Source organism: Centruroides vittatus, unplaced genomic scaffold (genome assembly GCF_030686945.1).
Source record: "Centruroides vittatus isolate TY-2023 unplaced genomic scaffold, ASM3068694v2 contig_1159, whole genome shotgun sequence".
NCBI classification, from domain to species: Eukaryota; Metazoa; Arthropoda; class Arachnida; order Scorpiones; family Buthidae; genus Centruroides; species Centruroides vittatus.
This window is the reverse complement of record NW_027120745.1, coordinates 1,366,011-1,390,503: the sequence shown is the minus strand read 5'-3', so window position 1 is coordinate 1,390,503 and position 24,493 is coordinate 1,366,011. Positions and strand designations below refer to the sequence as shown.

General features: G+C 31.5%; 1 protein-coding gene across 2 annotated transcripts in view; it reads left to right on the top strand.

Annotated features, from left to right (window-relative positions):
- Nucleotides 1-4,120: 4,120 nt before the first annotated feature.
- Nucleotides 4,121-24,493, top strand: part of Larp4B (La-related protein 4B) — a 193,235-nt gene continuing 172,862 nt past the window's right edge. For both annotated transcript variants that reach the window (XM_067276669.1, XM_067276666.1), the window contains exon 1: nucleotides 4,121-4,293. The gene's annotated coding sequence lies outside the window, so the exon portion shown is untranslated. The remainder of the gene's footprint in view (nucleotides 4,294-24,493) is intronic.

Sequence of the window (24,493 nt, the reverse complement as noted above, 5' to 3'; positions counted from 1 at the left end):
CGCCTCATTGATAGTATAGCGGTCTGTATAGCTGCCCGTTGGGCATATTCATTACTGAATAAACAAGTCTCTGTTGTATATCTTCGTTTGTTCTTTTAAACATTTGCATATAACTACGCGCTGCATGCGTATTCCTTCGTGGTGTTGCGATTTCAAATTTAAGGAGTGTATTTGATTTTGACCACCTTTTACTTTCCCCGGCTGTTATGTTTACATAACAAGGGAAAGTATTGGAAAGTGTGAAATTTTACCCTTTGTGTGTGTGTTGGGGTAGGAATTACGGGATATTTGTTTTAATATCTCGGAATGGATTGAAGACTAAGACATGAAATTTAGCATGGTAGCGTGTGTATAAGGACATTGATGCTTGAGAAATGGTTTGAGCACTTGGTATAAACTAAGTCTGGATAATGTTGATCGAATTTCTAGTAAAGGTTATTAAAAATAAGAAATTATAACTTTTCTTCAAAAGAATTAATTGTCTTTATTCTATTTGATAAACTTCATAAATTTCTTCATTATCAGGATTATTTTATTCGATCTCATAAGTTGTAATTTGTTTTTAATATAATGATGTAAAATTATTGTCTGGATGATGTGAGGTTCCGGAAGTGGACCAGAACCACACAAAAATGAAAAAAACTTACGTAAAATAATTTTAAGAAAAAAAAAATTATTAATGTTATAAGGTAGAAATTTCATGTCCATAAAAAGACATGTTTAAAATGAATATACAAAAAAAAAAGAGTACTTATAATTTAACAATAGAATAATGCAAGTCCTAAGATCAACCATCTTCGATTGGGATCGAATTGATAGAGGATTTTGACTCATCCCGCGATCTAGGTTTCGATCTCGTTACACTTACAAGTTAGTAACAAGTAACGACCAATTCGAAAACGGAGATGAATAAAAACAATCAATCGAAATGGTCTATCTGGGACCCGAAATCTGTCATCTCTCTCTCGCTGCAGATTACCATCCAACCGTCAACCTCCGAAAGGACATTGGAGATTTGTACCTGCAGGACCGTTGTTCTTCACAGAAAGAAAGAAGACCAGAAGGCTTGATTCCTCTCATCGTGGCCGGTCTGTCGTGGCCAGTGTGATCCACTCCCTCTTCCGCATATTCGCAGATCCCTCTTTGGCATGTTCCTGAGTCTTTCGTGTCACACATCGCTGGATGGTGCTCACGTCGTGCCCAACACCCGTGGACGGAAGACTTTGTAATAGTTGTAAGCATCTTTTTTACAATAAAACGGTATTAAATTTATTTAACTGGAGAGTTGTCTCTGTACCTAACGCTCCCACATACGAATCGAAACGGCACGGAATTCCTGTTTTTACGCGCAGATCGGCGATTTCACATGGATATGGTGCAGAATTATATGTTGTAAATATCTATAGTATTCATTACAGTTGGTCATGTGAACTTGCACATTTACGTTCTGAATTCCATTCCCATTGTGGACTAGAAAGCTATAGACCAGAATAGGCGGTCTCGTCGTTTTCAAAATGTGTATAATAAACTGAATTCCTCAAATTTGTATTTTATTGTATATGTACAACTATGTATAATATTTCAATAAATGACATAAAAAGTATGAGAAATTTATAAGAATTTTAATTCTTTTTATAATACGTCATTTTAATACAGAGTGATCCTGTAAATCACGGATAGCTTAAAAAAATTATTTCACGCGTTGCATGCGTATTCCTTCGTGGAATACGCATGCAATATAGCATGTGGAATAGTTGCATGATGAGATATTTATAAGGTCAATCAAATGAAACCCGACTAATGACTTTATTTAGTAGGTACAGTACATTACATTAAAAGGAATCCCTCTGATGAGTAAGGCACTTGTCCCACTGTGACACCAGACGTTCGATTCCTTGCTCAGAACTCAGTGAGTTGATGTCTGCACCATTCCTGAATTTCGTCTTTCACCACAGCGTCCGATTGAAACTCACGCCCTTTCAGGTACTTCTTAAGTTTCTCAAAAATGTGGAACTAGCATGGAGACAAGTCAGAACTGTATGCAGGATGCAGGATGCTAGACTTGAATTTCATATGGGATTCCTGCACGATGCACGAGGTGTGAGGGCGGGCGTTATCATGAAAGACAACGACACCTCGTTAAAGCAGACCATTGGCAGATTGGATTTGTTAGAAATTCGCAGATATTTTAAAGTTTTCATGTACCGAGCAGCATTTATGGTGGTTCCTCAGGTGGTAAACTCTTGCTTGGCATGCGCCGCATTCTTAAAAAAAAGTTTTGACTGTAAATACATTTTCTATATGAGAACAAATATGCCAATAATAATTTTTTCTAACGTAAACTGTTTATCATTTGTGTTTCATTTTCTATTGGCAGCTAGCGGCTAGACGTTTTAAATCAGTGCGATGCTTGCGGGAACTCGATCGCTTGCTGGTGTGGAGGTTTTCCGCAGCAAACAAACAAGTGCGCGCGCATGACATCATTTGAAGCATTGAACACGGCCAGATTGTATCGAAAGCTTGCGGTACCCAGTCAGCATACACGTATTGTGTACAAGAGCGATCTACATAGAGACTAATAGGGCTAAAGCCCTAGGCCCTCAGTGTCAAGGACTCACAAAACTTGAATTATTATCATAAATTTTTAATACTTTTTCATTATAATATATTTCATAAATTTCATATATAGATATAGTGGGCTTTATAATAGTCCATACTTTTTTATTCACACCAAATAACGTTTCTGCGTATTGTTTAGTGCTAGAAATAGGCATATTATTCTTATTATAACTTTCAGCATGCCCAAAAATTTTGATCAGGATTCGCCCCTGGGTAAACTTCCATCAGCTCAATTGTTGACGCACCCATGCTTGAAAGTTGGAGGGAGTATCCTGCCTGACGTGCTAAACGAACGCAGCTTATTTGTAGGTTCACGTGACAGCAGCGTCACATGACACTGCAGCATGAGCCTACAGTGTTTCCACCTACATTTCAAGTGGAAAATGATTCGCTACACATAATCCGCGCTGTGATAGCGGGTTTCATTTGAATGAACCTCATACTTAATTAACCACGCGGCTGTTCAGTATGTTGAAAAGTTCTTGAATAGTCTCCGAACTGCGATTCGCTATGGGTTGTTTCATCGAAATATTCTTCCATTGCTCATCCACCAGACTTGTCCATAAAGGGTAATAATTATGTTCAGTAATAATTGAGTTTTTTTTAAAAATTCTTTCTGCCCTGTGGGCACCAAGAAGGAGTTTTTTAGCAAGCCCATTATGGGTTCGGCCAGGCCCACAATGAGGCAGCCGGGTGATAACGGACGTGAGTCGACATATCCGGTCGGACACCCCTGAAAAAATTCCCGGGGATTATTCGACCCGTCCAGATGCGATTCCGGGTCTTCCAGAGCGGTTGGTTGCCACCTTGACTGCGCGGCCATCTGGCCTAAAATAATAATTGAGAGTGATCTTACAGTCCACAGCGTATTAATATTTCACGAAAAATCCTATGTAATAAGTGTATAGTGTATATATTTTTGCGTCTATATTTATATGTGTACTTATGATTTTTCAATTTGGATATTTCTCTTTTGGTAGAGTCATTATTATTAAGATTAATTAAAAACTTATAGATCATATATAGTACGAATAAAGAAAGAATCAGAATAAAATTATTAAGATTATTACATGAAAATAATTTATTTTCGATAACACAAATTATTAAAAAATTAATTTTAACTAATTTTATTTCTTAAAGCATTTTTGTTTTTTGAAAAGTTAAAGAAATACAAAGTATATGTGTTAATATCGAATTCAGCACTAGAATAGCTTCCATATATAGATATTGTTGTGGTTAAAAATATCAGCGTGGATTAATTAAAAAAGATCGGATTGGTCGACGTAGGTAACTCGTCATTTTCCACTATTGTTTACTTGCAGAGAAAATGTTCAAATTTATGAACTCGACAAGACCATACAATATAATTATTTGTTTATTTTTAAAAATATTAAAAAATTTATAGTGATATTTTTTGTCGTTAAAATAAACATTTATCAATAATCAAAATTATTTATAATAATTAAAATTTTTATGATTAGAACAAAAAGTATACTAGAGGTCAGTGCAGGTGTTTATTTCTCGTCTAATTCGTATTGTTGTCTGATAGAAGACGTCATTAGCGCGGGTATAATATCGATATAAAGTTTATATCCTTCGAAAAATACTTATTCGAGCATTGAAAAATTTACACGATTTATTTCGATCGATATTAGACGAATCTAAAACAGGAACGTAAGTAATGATAACATTGATAATCGTAACAACTGTTTTCCATTCGTGATTACGTGGACTGTTTTCAATTTATTTCCGGGTTATGTCGAAAAAGCAATGAAAATTCTTCATTATTATTACTATTAAACGTCTTTTTAATGTATATAATTTAACTTATTATATGATATTTCTATTCCTAGCATCAATTTTAGTATCAGAATTAACAATTATTAAATAAATTTCATTGATCTGACCTATATGAAGAGTATTCAAGTATAATAATTTATTACAACGAATAAGTAAAAAAAAGTTTGGCAACGATATAAATTACTTAAAACATTATTTGTTTTTATTAAAAAATACGTTAATGTATGGTAGATATTCGATCTTTACATTTGTCAAGGTAAACAATCTTTTATTACTAATATAATTTGAGAATTTAGTAAAATGTATGTTCTGTAAATAAATGGCATTTTATATTTATTAATTTTCACAATATTGTTCATCCTTATATAAATAAAGCACGTCAAAACATTTTAAAAAATACATCTTAAAAAATTCAACAGTTTTCTTTATCTTATTCCTTATAAAATGTAATTAACATTAATACTACATAATAATGTCATACCAAAATTGGAATATCAATAAAGCTTTGTATTGTGTAATTATCACCGTTTATTTCCTTAAGTTTCTATATCGCTCGTTATTAAACGTTACTGCAATTTTTTAAAATTTTTTAGGTACTTGTGTATTAAAACACTGCATATGTCTGTTTGATTTGTCTAAAATAACATAGAGCTTAGTATATAAGGAGTAAATTTTATAAAAAATAATATGAAGGAATTCATAAATAATTGTGAAATAACAAAATTATCTGAAAATAATTTTTGAACTTATTATTAGAATTGAAATATTTGCATATCTGTACATATTTAAATACATTAACTGTGCTTATGTTGTTTTGAAATTGTTCTACTTAGAATTTATTTATTTAAATACCTCAGTAATTGATATTTATCATACATTGAAGTACATTAGTTTTATTTTAAAAGATCTTTATTTAATGATTGTGACAGTATTGATACTTTTAAAATGGGTATATGAGAAATTAAATTTATTGAGATATTAATTGAACTGTTTGATCAGTTATTTAACATTTATTAAATTACACAAATAAAATTTTTGTTTATTTAATTGTCAAACAAAATAAATACATTAAAACACTTAAAAAATGCTTTTTAATAGAATTTACTGTAAGAAATTTAAATATTTTCAAAAATATTATAAAAATAGTATAAAGAAGGTTTCATTACCTTCTAGTGCAGCTGCTCAGTTAGAAACTTTAAAAAAATTTTAATTAAAATGAAAGATTAATCATATACCATATTTTACGGACTATAAGACGCACTTTTTCTTCGAAAAATTGCTTCCAAAATTCAGGTGCGTCTTATAGTCCGTAGCGTCTTATAGGTATTTTTTAAAAAAATTGTTTAAAAATTAAGGTGCGTCTTATAGTCCATAGCGTCTTGTAGTCCGTAAAATACGGTATTTTTTTTATTGTATGTGCTTTATGATTTTCTTGATAAATCTGTTGAGAAAGTTTTTGATGTTCATGCTAAATTAAAGAAAAGTTTGAGTATAGTTTAGATCTTCAAAAATTATAAAATTTTTTCTCATAAAGTTAATAAATAATTTTAAAATATTTAATGAGATTTTGGTATATTATATACATAGAATTAATAATCAACAGATTAATAATTGCAATAATTTTTAATTATATCTCATTTAAACAAATGTTACATTAAATATATTTTTTTTTTATTCTGGTGAATTTTTCCTGTTTTGTTTCTGATTAGAATAATAATAAAACATAACTCAATATTCAGAAAACATACTCTAAAGAACCTAAAATAGGTTTTCTTTCACATTTATGATGATTATAGCTATGGATCAAAAGGAACTTGAAACTGAAATTATAGAATGTAAGAATAAAATATATTATTTTAACTGTTAAATAAGTGATGATATAATATTTCCAACATTATGCCTTTCTAATAGTCTAGCAAATTATATTCATTCTTATATATATTTGAATAACTTAGTTATAAATAAGTTATTCAAATATTCAAGATAATAAGTTATAAACAAGACTAGAAAGTTATCAGTTTTTTTCAGAAAAAATATATAGATAGTTGTCATTTGGTTTTTCTACATCATATGGTAGCTCAAATACTTTTGCTTTTAAAAATAATCTTTCCTAAATTCAGATAGGCCTATTGTCAAAAATTTTAATAGTTAAAATATTATTTCCATGACTTCTAAACATTATGTTTCAAATACTTTTGTATTTAAAAAAGCTTTATTAAAAAGGAAAGTAATTAGTGTTGGACTAAGTGATTATTAATGTTTTACCGAATATTACAGTAAAATTACATATTTATAAAGTATTACATAATTCAATATTACTGTTATTATGTAATTAATTTTTTATTTATAATTAATTTTAAGAAGTTTTATGAATAAAATTTAATATTTCATATAACAAACCTTTATATATAAATATGTTTTTTAGATTAAAAAATATATTAACAAAGACATAGAAAATCTAAACATAAATAAAAATGCTTGAATATAAGAAAGTTTAATCAAATCTCAAGATAAATTATTTTATGTAATTTCAAGATTTGTAGATTAGTTTTTATTGATTACTTCTTTATTTCTCTATTTAGTCTTTCAGTGATGGTATTGTATGAATAAAACGACCAACACTTAAATCAGCCTTCTTCTGAAGAAGGCTGATCAACTCGGTCGAAAACGTTATTAAGCAATTAAATTTATACCGGAAGATTTAAAGGTGTTGGTCATTTTAGTTATCGATTCCAGTAAGCCGTGTATTTTATTTTATTTATGATATTGTATGGTTGTGTTGTTGTTGTTGCTTTTAATGATAAAAATCATATGTCATGATTTGAATATTTATTAAACAGTATATTATTCAGACACAGTATTTTTTAAAAAGGAAATTATAGCTGTAGGCCTATTTAAAGTAACATTAATTGTTTTTGAAAGCTATGTTGGTTACTTCAGTTTCACCAACACCTAATTTTGCTGAGCTTAAAATTCTTTTATTTTTACAAATGTTTCGAACCTGTTGGTTAATTATTCAAACTTGTGAAGATATTTGTATATTTTTTAAGAATTTATATTTGAAAATATTGAACTTCCATTTCAATCGGTTAAATTATTTGATTTGAGATTTTTTTAATGATTGAGATAATTTGAGATTATATATAAATGATTCAAAAATTTTGAATATATTTTATAATTATGTTCATTTTTGAATTACATGAAAATGTAATTTTGGTATTTTTATTTATACTTTGAACATATTTTGAAAATTAATAATAATAATAATAATAACTCTCCCATGGTCACCACCTGGTCGTGGTGGGAGAGCCCAGTAATTTTACTGATCCATAGGGCAATGCAGGCTGGAGCACAAGCTCCTGGTAGGGACACCCATGCCAGTAAGGTCTATGGGGAGAAATGAAGCTAAGAGTGACCACACACCCACATTCTGTGGAGATACGTATCATGGTAGTAACCAGATCTAAATGTGATACCGGCTCGGACGTCGCCCGGGTTAACAAGGTCCGCGTTCGTGGGTTAGGCAGAGGCTCACGTTCGAAAAATAGGCCACAGTCTCCCTTGGTTACCGGTGGCGAAAGCAGCACCGGCCCAAGCATGGCTACTGCAATGCCCTCAACAGATGTGAGGAACCAACCCAGCCTTGGTGTTTCTGTGGCAATGCATCCGCAGACCACAAAGGCTGGAAAACCACGCCAACGGATGAAATGGACGGTAGAAATGAACGAGTTTATCATCCGTACTTACTACACGATCACAAAACTCGAAACAAACATGACAGCATACAGACAACAACTACACCATAGATTCACACAACAGTATCCTCATCTCACTGTCACCGAACAAAGGGTTGTTGATCAAAAAAGAACAATTATACACGACAACCTTATCTCACAAACAACACTTGAACTTATCAAACAACAGGTTGCTGATCAAATACATCAACAGACAGAAACATTTAACATTAATGAAGATCATGTAACCTGTCAGGATAATCCAGCAACAAGCATTGATAATGACACACACACAACAATTACCACTAATGATACTACAGACACTTCCTCATCCATCACTGATAACATAGACATGGATTTAGTTAATACGCTCTCACTTATATTTCAGGAAACACTCACTAAATATACAGGCACAGATCCCACACAAAGACCACGAATACCAAAAATCAACACGTTGAAGGAAGTAAGGAAAAACACTAAATTATGTAAACACTCACTTACTACCACACTACATTCATTCAATTTCTACACTCTCAGACATTCATACATTAGTTTATGCTGGGGCAGTCACAGTAGTGACACACCATGGACTGAAAATACAATTGCAGACAGATACACATAAAACACAGTTCTATCACAAGCCTGCATGGCATAGAAGAATATAAACACAAATAAATGACATTAGACAGAGTAAGCAGGCTGACAATACACTAGAAACAACATAACACACAAATTAAAGAAATAACTCAAACATTTTCAAGAAAAAAAAACACACACAAAACATCAACATCACAACACACATTACAAAATACATTGATACACTAAAACAAAAACTCGCAGCCAAAGCGCATAGACTCAAACGATACAAAACATGTACACTACGAAAACAACAAAATAAATTATTTACAAACAATGAAAAACTATTTTACAGACAAATTAATAACAAAGCAAACACTGATACACAGCACAATGGCACACCAACAGAACAACAACTCACAACACATTGGTCTTCTCTTTGGTCCAGTACTGTCACACAAAATGCTCATGCAAGCTGGATCATGGAGGAGAACAGAAACTTGCACAACATACCAAGTACGCCATGTTGAAATAAACATACACAATGTCTAATACATTGTTAACAGAACACACAACTGGAAGACACCTGGTGTAGACAACATTCACAATTTCTGGTACAAATAGTTTTCATCACTGCACCAGGAACTAGCTAAACACCTAACACACATCATCAATCCACAAGACATGCCAAAATTTCTTACCCAGGGCATCACCTACATGAAACCTAAAAACAACAATACCACAGACCCCACATAATACAGACCAATTACATTTCTTCCAACACACTACAAATTATTGACATCCTGTATCACAAACAACATTCTTACACAACAACAAAAAGGTTGTCGTAGAAATCACAGGGGATTCAAAAACAGTTACTCATAGATTCAGTCATTCTACAACAAGCACACAAACAACATACACATGGCATATATAGACTACAGAAAAGCATTCGACAGTATTCCACACAGTTGGCTACTACATATTCTACACATGTACAAAATACATCCATCACTCATTGCATTCTTCCAAAACACTATGCAGCACTGGAGAACAACACTACATCTTAGGGTTCATAACACTTCCATACAAACCAAATTTTTATTAGGCGAGGAATTTTTCAAGGAGATTCCTTCAGTCTTCTCTGGTTCTGCCTAGCCTTGAACCCATTATCCAACATGTTAAACAACACACAATATGACTACAATATCAGGCATGAAAAAACAACACAGTATACACTATCACATCTCATGTACACGGATGACATAAAACTTTATGCATCCACACAAAAACAACTTCATCAACTCCTACAATTCACATATTAATACATCAAGGACATATAAATGGAGTTTGGCCTAAATAAATGCAAAACACTTCACATAGAAAAAGGAATCCTGAAGAAAGATTTTGCGCTTGGAAATGGAGACATTATTGAATCCATGGAAGAGGGCGAGTTCTACAAGTATTTAGGATTCCAACAGGCCAAACTAACAGAACATACACAAATAAAGCAAAGATTAATTAAAGAATACCAAAGTAGGTTAAATGCTATTCTCAGAACACAATTAAATGCAAAACACACAGTTAAAGCAATAAACACATACGTCATCCCAGTACTCACATATTCTTTTGGAGTTATACATTGGACTCACACAGATCTTGAGCAACTCCAAAGGAAAACAAGAACAACACTTACTAAGCATAAACAACATCATCCTAAATCTGCCACAGAAAGATTAACCCTTCCACGTAAAGATGGCAGACGTGGCCTGATTGACATAGTTAACCTTCACTACAAACAAATAGTCACGGCGAGAGTTTTTCTACAAAAAACAAGAAACACCACAGTTACATAAAGCAGTAACTCTAGCAGACTCAAATAACACACCATTAAATTGAACATGACACAACATATAAAAAGCATAGACACTGTTAAGCACTTGTGGGCGCAAAAGGCACTCCATGGCAGGCATCCTTATGATCTGGCCCAGGATTTTGTTGACAAAACTGCGTCAAACATCTGGTTAGCTCAGGGATGCCTCTTTGGGGAGACAAAAGGATTCATGATTGCCATACAGGATCAGGTCATAAATACTAAAAACTACAGAAAACACATACTCAAAGATACAACACTAACAAATGACACGTGCAGAAAATGTCACATCATGTCATAAACTACACAACACTTCCGGTTGCAAGCTCTTGGCACAGACAGATTATTTACACAGACATAATCAAGTAGCAACTATAATACATGAAGAGCTTGCAAAGAAACACAAATTATTAGACATCCACGAACCATACTACAAATACATCCCTCAGACAGTATTAGAAAACAACACGCACAAAATGAACAATGACAGAGCCATAATCACAGATAAAACAATTTACCACAACAGACCAGACATCACACTCATTGACAAACACAATAAAATCACATACATTATAGACATATCCATTCCAAACACTCACAATATACAAAATGCATGCACTGAAAAAATTAGCAAGTACACAGAACTCGCCCAGGAAATAATTCATCTGTGGAGGATGGATAGGGTGCTTATTGTACCTGTTGTTCTCTCTTCTACAGGCATCATACCACACACACTACACAAAAGCCTGGGCACATTACAATTGAATAGAAACACATACATCACACTACAGAAGGCCACTATATTGAATACATGTCATATTGTGAGAAAATTCCTGAATACAGACACACACACTGATACACTTCTTTAATTTCTGTTTTGGATACTATGCCTTGACTTTGGTCTGGCATAGTACACAGCCACCGGTGTTAACCGAGTATATCTCACTTAACCCAACATAATAATAATAATTGATTCATACTTTTAGTACTTATAAATACTAAAACTAATAAGTACTAATACTAATAAATTTGCTCAGAATATCTATTTCATCCATAAAGGTAATTTTGAAAGAATATTGTTATTAATGTGCTAACTAAATAAGCATGAGGAAACAAGTGTGACAGATGAAAATAAACTGATAACAAAGATGTTGGACATTTTACTGTGAACAGAAGAGCATTGGTGAAAAGGTATTGCATAATCCTACTGACCAGAGACCATATAGATATAAGAGACATGATGAAAAAAGCACAGGAAATGATAATGTACTGTACAGTACATAACAAAACAATAGCATGCATTTGAATGCATCGTATTGTTTCATTTTGTATGCAAATAAGGTAACTAATGAATTCCTTTGTAATATATCAATTTCTTGAAAATAATTTAAAAAATTATGAAAGGATTTAATCTTTTTTGTTTTTATATGTCCACTTTTATTTATTATTTTGTTTGTTTATTTATTGAATGAATAATTATTTTTTCACCATATGTTACTGACTAGTGATCATAAATTATTAACAATATAAAACTATTGTTACACTCTTGATCAGATGTATATTTACTGATTCAAACTGATAAATGAATCAACCTGTTTTACAGTAAAACCTGCACAAGCTGGAACCCAAATAAGACAGAAGCTTTTCAGAGGTGCAAAGTTCAAATATTCTTTATTTTTAATTACGAAACGGATCATAGGTGATGCCCAAAGAGCAAAAAAGCCACCTCTGCAATAACACAAGAAAACTGAAATAAAAAAACAGTAACATGATAAAAAAATTATAAAAAGTAAACAATAAACTAAAATATCAATACATACATCTGCGCATCTGCACTGTAAGCAGGAGTTGTAGGTTTGCGTCCCACTCCAGGTCGATTTTTTTTTTCTTCTAGTGGTTCTAAATTATTTAAATTAATTAATTCAATATTATAATTATTAAATTTAATAAGAGATGGCACCTAATGTTTCCCTCTAGTGCCAAATTGGTTGCATAATTTATTTAGTATTTAGCCATATCTAGCCCGATAGAATTCGGCATTTGGTTGGAGTCTAGTTTTTTTCTTTGTAATGGACTTCGACATTCTAGAAAAGTCCTTTGTGATGTATTGAGCTGATACTAGGATGAATAAAAGCATGAAAAATTGCAAGTATTAATGTTAAAAGTACACAGACTAATAAAATTAGGAGCGATAAGACCATTGAAAAGTTTATAAATTAAAATTCTGTCAAAATAAATGATCTGGTTATGTATACTAGAGAGATCTAAGTGAGTGTATGCAATCTCAGCAGAATGGGTAAATGAGCCTATTTAAAAGAGTATAGATGTTGGATGTCTCAAAAATTATTTTTATTAATGAGGGAGTTTGATGCTGAGTATCAAATTAGTTGACAATAATTGATAACTGACTGAAAATTAATGATGAAAAGATGGAAGAAAGTTTAGGAGAGATGGTTGACAGTTTCTCCACAATATTGCTTTGCACACAGCCAATCCCTTAATAATTTTATCTATATGCAGGGTTCCTACACACCTGGAAAGTCATGGAAAATCAGGGATTTTCATTAGTGTTCAGAAAGAGTTATGGAATGTCAGGGAATTTGTTAAAAATTGTCAAAAAATCAGGAAAAGTCAGGAAATTTGCTTCCTTGGCTGCTTTTTTGAATTTTTGCTGACAATATGTTTGACTAATTGTGGCCAGCTATAGGCAGCAAGAAGTAATGTGGTGCAATATAACTTATGAAAAAGGATGCAGAATATGTTCAGGACTCAAAATTTTTCCTCCCAAGTTTCCTAAACACACAGTTACATAAAATTTTTCCAAAAATTTACAAAGTACACAAAATGATAAATAATTTAAATGGTATTATTTATCATTTTTCATTTTAATAATTTTGATTGTGTAACAAAACAATTTCTGATTTTTTTTTCAGTTTATTAATATTTTATAAAGTTCAGGAAATTTATTAAGAGATAAATTTAATAAATATATACTTTTGTACATGAATTATATAGAATTTGTTAATGAATAATAAAAAAATGATTGTTTTTTTTCTTTTTTTCAAAGCATTGTAGATTTATGGTTGTAGATCAGCGTTTCTCAAAGTGGGCGATAACGCCCTCTTGTGGACGGTGAGTAAATCTAGGGGGGTGCTGGAGGCAGGGTACTGAATGGTGATCAAAGGTAAAAGTTCCCTTTCCTCTGTCAAACAGATAAGAGGAAACATTGCATTTAATGGTTTCCAGATGTCGAGAACAATGTACGGTAAGGGCACAAAGTGTGAGATTCATAGAAAAGTTTTCCTAAGAATATTTCCAATCCTTTCTCACATGGGGGTGTTGGGTATTACTTTATGGAACAAAGGGGGCGGTGGATCGAAAAAGTTTGAGAATCACTGTTGTAGATTAATAACAAAATTTTAATAAAACATTTTATTTTTAATTCTAATAATTTGGCAATTATAAAAAATATACAACTGTTAATTAGAAAAAATAACTAATTGTAACGTTGGAGAAGCAAAACATATTTGCATAGGAAGTCAAATGCTGTTTTATTTTGTCAATGTTCCATACTGTAAGGGACTTGAGGGTCAGGGAATTTGTACAAAGTTGGTCAGGGAAGTCATGGAAAGTCATGAAAATTAAAACAGAAATTTGAGTAGGAACCCTGTATAATGTACTTGAATGTTAGTTTATTGTCAAAGATGATACAAAATCTTTAATGGACAATCAGATTGTGATTATTAATTATGAAAACAAAATTGGAGTTGGTTCTAATTAGGGCAAAATATGTGGGTTGGAAATGTAATAGTTTTAACAATGCTATAGAAACCCAATGGAATGCAGTCAGCTAATGTTGCCTACATCAGATTTTGGTTACATATCTACCTTAGCTTAGAACAAATGAACTTTACCATCCAACTCCATGCATTTGTGCAGTGACAAGAAGAGCAAGGCATGTTGCTATCACCTGGTTTAGTCATGATGTTCTCAAAATGGAGCAGCAAAGTTGGATAAATAGTGAAGGTGCCAGAGGTCATACTACATGACATTGTTGCCAAGGGCTCTTAGAGGTTTGTGGGAAATCTGAATTAACATATAGAACAATAACAAGATGGGTAAAAGCTGTCAGCAAGAGATGTGAAAATGAGAAACATAATATTCGTCCAGGTTGTTCCTGTGCAAGTGAAGAACAAGTGAATGCCATACTCCCAGACCAGACTGTAAATGTGCAATATTACTCTACATTTTTGGAACACAATCTGTAGCCAGCTTTGAGAGACAAGCAGAAACACTTTCTGCAGGACCCATCCATCATTATGAATGATAATGATCAAGTTCATGTTGTGCAATGTGTGATCACATTGTGGTCAGGAAGTTCTGTACCATCTCTCCAGACTTCTCACTATGTTATCCAGGCTTAAGTCCCTGTGACTTTGAATTTGACTTGATCCCTAAAATGAAGGAATCACTGCACGGAAGGTAGTTCAGAACCATTTCAGATATTCTTCAGGCAGTAGACTGCTCTATTCAGGCAATCAACCATACAGGCTCTACCAATAACATCCTGTAACTTCCATATCGCTGGCAACAGGTCTTACACACTTCTGGTAACTATATTGAAGGATAGTAAAAATCTGAAACATGTATGTTTTTTGTACAGATTGTAATTTCAGAGTTACCACTATTAAAATTTTAACCCTTGTACATAAATACAGTTTATTAATGTTAACCTACAAAATCTCAATCTCGGCATTATTTACTAAAACATTTAAATCTTGTTATAATGTAAACAGATTGTCATTTATCATCTTGTTGTCAGTTGTCGTCATAGGCTATTGTTAAAGAGATAGACTTAGTGAGAATATCATTAATATGATCAATGAAGAAGATATTACTGAAAATAGGTCTCTGTTGGATGTCCAGAAAGAGTGAAAAGTCCAGAAAGAAAGAAAAGTAGTTTGTGATTCTAATTTTGTATGTTCTTGAAAGGGGGTACTTTTTGAACAGGAAGTTATTGTAGGATTCGGATCAATGCCATTGTTATACATGGTCAGTAATTTATGGACAGTAACAGAATCAAAGGCTTGTGTGAAATCAAGGTAAACAATGTACTTGCGAAGTTTATTTATTAAATTAATTATTATAGCATGCTGTGTGTCAAGTATCTTAGTGAAAGTAGAGTGATACAGAAACTGCAGCATTTACTGGAGACAGTTTTACTAGTGATTGGAAGTTAAATATGTTATGTACAGATTTCAAACAGTTTCAGCATTGTTGAGGGTATACAGATAGGGTGAAAGGCATTGTGTTCTTTCTTGGGAATGAGCTGCAATATAAAATACCATTGAGGAAGAATAAATCTAAGCATAACAGGAAAAATATGCATAAAAATAGCAGCGACTCTTGGTTTTATTTTCTTAAAAAACACTAATGGGATGCGACTGGGCTAAGGAATTTAGAGGAGATTTTTTTCATTAACAAAACATATTCCTGAGAAGTAAAAGATAGCCTATTGTTATTAAGCAGGTGAGAATTGGAAAATTTTGGCACTAATTGGATGTATGAGTTGGGATGAGCTATGTGAGTGAATCTATATTTAAAATTGTGAAAGATTTAGATTTGGTCATTTTTTATTGTTCTTTTATGGTGATGGTTACTTTTCAAGAAATTGGGAATAAAATTCCAAAATAATTTTGGGATTGTGATCAAATCATTATATTCTGAAAGCAGTTTTTGTATAGAAGTTCACAATTTATATAATATTGTTTTAGAATAATCCTATATATTACACATATATAGGATTAGTGTAATTTTGGGATTGCTGCTGAGTTTCCATCTTTGTCATTGTTTCTTGGCAGCATTTCCGAGCTTATGAAGATCTGCAGTATACCATTTTTGTTCAATCAGGTTTATTTTTTTAAATTTCAAAAATTTTCAATACTGGTTTGAAAAATGTGATAGATCGTGCAGTATTGATCATTTTAAATATAGAAAGATTGGAGGTGATGAGGAAAGACCAGTCAAAAGAAGTCAGAAATGATGAGATGGATTTTACTATTAAACTTAAATAAGTACGATCTAACTGGAGAAATAAAAGAAACAGTTTACCTTATAACTTTACTAGTATATTTAATAAATCATGATGTTTTTGACCTAACACCATAGGCCTTCCTCAGTGAAGCATTCCATTTAAAATAAAATGAATGTGAGCATATCGAATTCAACAGAAAGAATTTAAAATTAAAAGGTGTTCTAAAGAGAACACTCTCACAGAAAAAATTAAAATTAACAGTTAATAATTACAAATAAAAAATTAAAAATAAAGATTAATGTAAACAAAAATAATTATTAGAAGTCCAAACCCAGATTACATTTTGTATTTTATCATTAACTGTGATTGATAGAAATTTTTAAAGCTAACCAAAAACTATTTTGTAACATTTATAAGAACCTAATATTATTAAGATTCTCAGAAATGTTGGAAATTTTTAAAGCCAATCAAAAACTATTTTGTATCAATCATAGGGATGCTGACACCTTACCAACGGCATGGAAGTCCTTGTATGAAATGTAACCTGGACTTGGTCCTTTAATAATTATTTCCATTTATATTAATCTTTGTTTTTATTTTTTAATTTGTAATTATTAACTGTTAATCTTAATTTTTTCTGTGAGGGTTCTCTTTAGAACACCTTTTAATTTAAAATTATTTCTGTTGAATTCGATATGCTTATGTTCGTTTTATTTTAAATGGTGTACTTCACTGAGGAAGGCCTATGGTGTTAGGTTGAAAACATCATGATTTATTAAATATACTGGTGGAGTTATATAGTACACTGTTTTTTTTTACTATTAAACTTGTTCCATTACAGCAAAGAAGTGTATTGAGCAGATCAATGGTGATTGTTGATGGGGATTGGACAAACTGATGGTGATGTGGTTGGTTTGGAGTCCATGGGAAGGATAAACCATGGGTCATTGGAAATATTTTTCAGTAAATGATTAAATTAATCTGATAAATAGTTTTTGAAAGCCAGAACCAGAATGTGAAGACCACCATTCCCCCCCTCCAAAAATACCTCGATGTAAGCATTTGTGAACTGTTATTTACAACATTTGTAATAATTTTTGCTTAATCACCTTATTTTAACTTTTTTTTTGCTAATTATGTATTTGCATGAATTTTCTTAGAACTTTAACTGTATCTTAAACAGCAACCGAAGTTGTAAGAGGAAATTTGCCTATTTTACCGATCTAGGGATCTCATTGGATATTTTAACATCAACTTAAAATAATTTAAAGAAACAAATTAGAATAAAACGATTTATTATTCAACTATCAGAAATCTCACAACATGCCAAAGGAAAAGAGGAAGAAGCAGTTAAGTAATTAAACTAATTTATAAAGGATTAAAAACATAAAAATGGGAAACATCGTACCCCCCTTTTTCTCATGGCACCGAGTGTCGTGACGAGGCTCGGACTTCTACAATGTTTACACATTAAACGAAGAACTTAGTCAAAGCAATCAATGAGTAATGATGAGAACTGTCACAAAACAAAGATGAGTCACATCAACTTGATGGTTACTAAAGTTTGATGTCATTACCAAAAAACAAAATAAAACAATCATTACCTGATGACAACACCACCAATAAATCATCACCAGATGATGAACCTTCTCATGCTGGAAGTATTTAAAAAGAGAGCTTCAGCTCGATCAAATAATACACTCAGGACAACAGAAGAGAGAGTGCAGTCAGCCAGTGTAGCTAGTCGAGTGCGTCTAGTCTAGTGGAATTCAGTCTAAAGCAAGCTAGTCTAGTCCAGACTAGTGCGGTACGGCAGACAATGCGACGGCAGACAAGACAGAGAGACAAGACGAACCAGAGAAAGAGAGAGTAGACCAGAGGCGGTCAGACAACCAGGACAGAGGAGAACCAGAGAGACAGAAAGAGAAAGACACACAGAAAGACAGAGAAAGAGAGTAAAACAGGACCAAGAGACTGACTGACTGTCTGAACAGACGAGAGAAGACATCTTGTTTACCTGATATGTTGTGAGTCGCGTAGTTCGAATACCCCCATAGGTACCCCCTCGTTGTATAAAGATAGGCAAATTTCCAAAAATCGGATTTGATAACTTTGTTCCGAACTTTCATTTTGTTTGCTAATAAATTCCCTTTAATTGATTATATCTGACTCTGCATTCTTCCTCCTGAGAGGCTCATTCCTGGACTTCGGAGTGACTCTTACCCTCGTGCCTTAATAATTTATTTTGTCTCAATCAGCAGTGTGTCTGGTAAAACACACCTGGTGGCAGGACCCTACCCAAAACGTGTGTAATATAAATCTTAACAGCCCCGAACCCCACAAGAACCTGTAAGATGCAGACATAATGAAAGAAATTGTGCTATTGAAACCCAAATATAGGGAAGTATAGATGCAAATGCCTGAAACTTGTGTGTTTTGTATTTTTGCATTACAATGAAATTAATAAGAAAATAAGCTTATTTCAGCAATATAATAAAATAAAAAATAAGCTTAAAGGTTGCTGCAAATTATAACAAGTGAATGTAGAAAAGAAAGAGGAAAGATATACTAACAATAAATAAAATAGAATTAACTGAATTTAGTTTTTACGAGAATGATGAAGGGAGAGAAGGGAGACACTTGGATGCTAACAACATTTATGCTTAGTCTGAAGTGTATGCATTATGCTTGTTATTATTGAAAGTTTATTTTCTAAGATGTGATAATTGTTCTAAAATCCTGAATGGGAGTTTATATATCATCATCATCATCATCTATAAACCTGATTTATTAGTTAAACCAAGGGCTCCCAAACTTTTTGAAGCTGCAATCCCCTTTTGGATAATATTTTTGTTTGCAACCCTTCTACTACTATGCCTTTTTTTTTCTTATTTATATTCCCTGTTTCTGCAATTATGATACCATTTGCAACCTGGTATCTCTGCAAGAAAGTTTTATATTGATGGCTGCCATCGAAACGAAAGTGAGAAATTGCCTTGGACTTGAAAATGATTTAATTTTGTGTGTTTTGTTATGAATACAAAATAAATGTATGTTATGTTACTATGGCTTTTTTCTTTTATTGTGTAAAATCTCTCATGACTCTCCAGGGGGTCATGACCCACACTTTTGGAATGGCAGAGTTAAACTAAATGAAGTGCCAATTATCAGGCTATTGTATGGCTAAGTGAATGACTTAGCCTAGTGCGAGGTTAGATTTATTTTCTAAATTAAGATCAGTTTATTCCATTATACTGTACAATCAGTAACACAAAAATCCTTTCACACTTTGTTTCTAGCAGTTTAATCAGTAAGTACAAACGTTTTCGGCCATTTTGAATGGCCTTCTTCAGGTACAATAAGGTTGGTTGGAATGTCGGTTAGCAGATATTTAAATGACGTTACTGTTTATAAAGGTTTTTTCTTACTAGTGACGTCATTGCTAAGGAAGTTTAAAGATATCAACATTGTTAATTATCTTTTGAGTTTAACCAAGATGTGCGAATGACAATTGATGATAAGATTGTATCTTATCAAGTCATTTACAAATGTGCAAATGACTTGTATCTTATGAAAGGTTTTTTATGTTACTGATTTTAAGTAGTTTTAGCTTTGAGTGCAGAGAATTATTATACTGTACTTTTGTTTTTTTGTCCAGACCCATCAAAATTAGATTGTTTTATTAAAAATTGGACTTTGCCAACTTATTTATATGTAAAATTTTTTAAATATATGCTGACGTTCCTAACAAATGATAAATGTGTAAATAGTATTAAAAGTTATTTTCTCACCCAGTCTCATAAAAGCATAAAGCAACATTTTCAGAGCATTTGTATAGGTAATAGAAAAGTTGTTAGATTAGCCTTTCAATGGAAGAAAATCTGTAAGACTTGGAAAAACAAATTGATCTGTTGAGTTTTGCTTTTGCAGATTTTACAGTGGAACCTCGCTTAACGAGCACCTCTCACAACGAGTATTTTGCATAACGAGCAAAACAAATAGTAAAAATTTGCCTCACTTAACAAGCAATATTTCACATAATGAGTGATGAGGAGAGGAGAAGTCCCTAATTGTGCACATGCAGCATGCTCCATTAGTGTGTGTTTAGCACTCCTTCTGCTAGCATCTTAGTGTCGCTTGCAATCACACATTTTTCCAAACTTGTGTTCACACATATTACTTATAAACATCAACAACCATAGTCTGTTATATAATAAACATGCCAAATGATATGCCAAATTCTTGGGTCATTAAATTTAATGACAGAGTCCAAATTAAATTTTAGAAATGTCTGAATTAAAAATTAACTATTTATAATTATTAAATTTAATACGAGATGGAAACATAATTGCCTACCTCTAGTCAAATTAATTAATTTCTAATATTTAATTATAGCATTTACATAACCCAAGAATTTGGCATATCATTTGGAGTGTTTATCAAACATATTAGTTGTGATTTATTTTTGTTCCTGCAAATCTAATTTTCATTCCAGGATGGTTCATTCTGCACTAGAAGAAAAGATGATGATGATGATTCACGCTCCTTAACAGTGTATATTGTACATTTTTTTTTTTTTTTGAATAAATGTTATACATAAAACATTTTAGAATTTTTTCAGCATGGAATGCATTATTGTATTTTACATTGATTTCTATGGGAAAAATTGTTTTGCTTAACAAGTGTTTCACATTACGAGTAAGACTCTGGAATGAATTATGCTCATTAAGCGAGGTTCCACTGTACTGTATTTCATGTGATCTATTATATCACTTGGTGATTTTAGAAATCAAACTATTAAATATTTACAATTAAATGTAATAGTTGTTTTACAATTTATCTTATATCAAAGGCATACATCACATTAGAGTTACAGTGAAGGGAATTCAGTTTGGGTATAAAAAGTTTGTTTTTTTTTATTTTGTTTACAAAATCATTTGTCCTGAAGAAGACTTTTTCTAATGTCAAGAACATTAGAATTATATATGCTTTTTTAAATACTTTTCAATTATTCATTCAAACTTTTTGCACCCAAAAAACTAAATTTCCTTTACTGATAGCAATCACATAATTTATAACTTTTTTTTTTTATCCTATTTTAAAATATACTTTTTCAAAAATTCTATATTATTTTTAAGGTCTAAGTCAGGTCTGGCCAACTTGCGGGCCGCATGCGGCCCGTCATGTTAAATTGCGTGGCCCGCTAAGCGACATTATATATCTATTAAAACTTTTGTTTCCCGTTATGTGTATACCAAAACAATTAAATAAATGGAAATTTGCATGTGTCATTGTTATAATGCGCAAGTGCGAGTGTGAACTCTTGGTATAACAATAAACTCTTATTCATTTTGTATTTGTTTTACTTTTTTAAAAGCATGTTTGCCTAAATTATAGCCCATCGTAATGTTATGCGTGATCAAAGTGGCCCGCGAAACAATTTGGGTTGGCCAGGCCAGGTCTAAGTTAACAATTAGAAAATAACACTTTTTTCAAGCAGTCAAAAATAGTGGGTAATAATAGAAACTAAGAATAACAAACAACTTATAATATTTATATATTATTTTATTAAAGAAGTTTCTAAAAGCATTAAAAAGTTAATAAAAGCATCTGTAAAAAATAAATCAAAAACAGTTTCAATCTCCAGAACAAAGAACAGTAATTTTTTGTTCTGAAGATTGAACTTGAAGAATATTGTTGAACAGAGTCAAAAGTATTAGGCATAAATAAACATTACTGGATATTTAAAGGTTTTTTATTTGTTATTAAATACATCTATTCGGTTTGATTTCTTTTTGATTAAATGAAACTCCTTAAGAAAACTGTCCTTAAGAAAACCCATAAAAATAAAAACCATCATTGAGATTCATTTTGAAAGTTCTGATAATTTCAGATATTTTGGGATTTTGATGATGAGACTAAATATCCTCAAAAATTAATGAACTAAGAGCTTTTGCTTTCTTTTTTTAAATAATTTTTTTTTTTAATTTTTAACTTTGTGTTAATATGTTTTTGCTCTAATCTCTAAAAATAAGAATTTTGTTTAAATGGAATACTGGGGTTTCCATATCATGGAGTAATATATCACATGTAGTGGTTTTTTTTTTTTAGATTTTGTTTCGTTATTTACTCTCTCATGTAAATGCAATCTTTAGTTTGTGCAATAATTGGTGTTCTTTTCATAATGCACTTCTGAATGTTCATGCTGGAATGAGTATTGGTCTTTTGTTTTAAACACATTTTTGGATCTTCTATTTATTATTCTCTTATTATATTAATTTAATTGGTACATTTATGAGTTTTGTCTGATATCTGATATTTTAATTTTTTAGTGATATTATGCTAAGTTAAATATAAATGAAATGTTTAACTTACATTTAATGATGATGTTGCTGATATTGGTCAATTATTCCAAATTACCTGTTAAAATAGTTAATCAATAGTTGCTAATATTGACAATAGGTGCATTCTTATTTTGAATATTTTTCTTCTAATTTTAATTTTTTATTACTGATTTTGAATAAAGTTATAAATATACTTACTATAACTTTATTAACTGAATAAAGGACTACCATTGATTAGTTGTTGTAATGACAGTGGTAATTAATAAAAGATAATATATTAAATGTAGTATCCCTAAAATGTTTTTACTATTCACCCTCACTTAAAGAATGATAAATTTTATGTATAATAAAAATGTTCTGAATTTCAAAAATTAGGCTATACTATAATGTAAAAACTTCCTACCTTGATATTCACCTATCTAATTTTTCAGAAAAAACAAATGTTTTTGCTCTACTTCTAAGATCTGCAAATAAAATACTAGTTTTTGACCCCATTTAGAGGTCTGCCTCAGATTAAAAATGTATTAAAATACTAAGAACTGCTTTCTAATGATAGAACTAAAACTGTTATTTTTAATATATTTGAAGTTTAGACTATTCACAAAAAATATATAATATTTTTGAGTCTATCTTTAATCCTTTAATCCACCAATCCAACCTTTTTTTTGTGAATAGTCTAAACTTCAAATATATGAAGAAAATATCCTTAGTTTAACATGAAAATTGTAACCGTATGCTATTTTTAAATTTACAAATTTGAAAAACAAACAATTTACATATTTAAAAGTTCTACAAACAAATAATTTATATATTTTTAAAATGAAAACATTAAAATAAATAAGAAAATAAAATAAATTAAAATAAAACAATTACACATGTTATTAACAAAAGATTTTTAAATCAAGCCTATGTCATTCTCTTGCCTTGTCAGATTATCAACTAGAGATTACCATGCTTTGGATAAGGTTTCTTTCACCTTGAAATTAATGCATTTACCTTTTCTAGATATTTGGAATATTTCAAAAGCTAATTTGATCATAACTTGATGTCAAATACCTTTTTTAATTATTTAGCCTGATCCAACATGCTGACATTGCAGCTCGCTTCAAATTGGGCTATTTGTACGAACATTGTATTTATGGTCTCTGAGCCTTTGGAGTTAATGATCTTTCAGTGGTGCCTATGTATGTTAACTTTTCACCAAATCTATCATCCCATACTTGGATAGTATATACCCAGGGGCTAAGAATCTTTACCATTAGCTAGAAGCCTAAATATAGTTGGATTATGTCTATAAGCTATTCTGGCATTCATATGCTTTGTTAATGTTTTATGTGTGGAAGTTGTCATCAGGTTGTAGTCCACAGCTATATATTTCTAATGTAAAACCTCGGAACACTGTGTATCCTTATTAAGTTGCGATACATTACTGTTGTCCGCCATGTTTTCAGCTAACCTAGCAATCAGGTTTTTGCTGTAGCTATGAGCTTTCACTAATTTTTTTAATCTGCCC